The following is a 1,310-nucleotide window of genomic DNA, read 5'->3' on the forward strand; positions in this document are numbered from 1 at the left end:
TAGTAATAACTCATTTTAAACAAAGTTGGCAGAATGGGCAATGAAGTACAACATAGCCCATACTGTTTTAAATGACTTATTAAAACTAGTTCAACCTATTTGTTAATAGTTGCCTTTGGATGCAAGAGCCTTGCTTTAAACAGTCAGGTCTGTTGAACTAAAATCAGTGATGCCCGAACACTATTCGCGCCATTAGTGATGTCGTAATGACATTTGATGTGTTGCGGTAGGTCATGTCTTTAATCCAGACATTGAACATTTTTCATCGGTATTTTTGGATTTTCCGATTTTGTGTGCTTTTAACGTGGCTGACAACTGTGTAAACTCGATTTATTGGTGTGGTATATGGTTTGAAACATCTCAAATAGTTTAGGTAGAATCTTTAGCGTAGCTTCTCGGAAGTATATCGATTTAACTTTATAATTTTTATGTTATCTTCACAGCATCAAGAATCAAGAAGCAGGTTCCTGTTCTACAGTGGTTCCCAACTGTAGAATTACATTTTCGGGCAAAAAGTAAGAGATACATAAACAAAAAGTATATATATATCGATGTATATTCAAATAGAATCTTATTTTTTAATTTCAGTGGCAGAAAGCATATCATAAAGTTCAGTTTTATAGCAATTTTTTCGAACTAAACGCCAAACAATTAGCTCGAGGAGAAAACTCTTACACCAGTGGACATGTGGATAAGTCACCCCTCATCAAGGAAGAAGGAAGAGCAAGGCTGCATGTACTTGCCCCAGGGGAATGCGGTGCTACTCACATATGGTAGCACTTTCATGTCACGGACATTACAATGTTAGTGCGACGGACATTGAGAGCCAATAGAATACCCCATGTTCTAAGCCCAGAGAGGAAAAAACTGTTAAATTAATAAACTTATAATGCTTGCGGTCTGGAGCTCAGCACTTCACCGTTTTAAGACTCCGAAACGTGTTGATTTTGTAAATATATTTAAGTAACACTCTAATATTGTATTGTTGTTAAGTTTAGAAGTAAATTTAAAAATCTGTAGCCCAATTCACTTTAACCTAAAAATTATAAAGTTAAATCGATATATTCCCGAGAAGCTACGATAAAGATACTGCCTAAACTATTTGAGATGGTACAAAGCATACACCACACCAATACAGTTTCTTTACACGTCGATCAAACACGTTGGAGGCACACAAGATCGGAAAGTCGAGAAAAAAAATAATAATAAAATAATTGGATTCGCGCTTTAACCTCGGTAGCATACGGACGTACCAGTGCGAGCGTACATAAATACCTAAGATATTCGCAAACTGCGAGGAATTTTGGTAG

The sequence above is a fragment of the Dendroctonus ponderosae genome, unplaced genomic scaffold (genome assembly GCF_020466585.1).
Source record: "Dendroctonus ponderosae isolate FM_Combo_2020 unplaced genomic scaffold, Dpon_F_20191213v2 Dpon_F_20191213_5, whole genome shotgun sequence".
Classification (NCBI taxonomy): domain Eukaryota; kingdom Metazoa; phylum Arthropoda; class Insecta; order Coleoptera; family Curculionidae; genus Dendroctonus; species Dendroctonus ponderosae.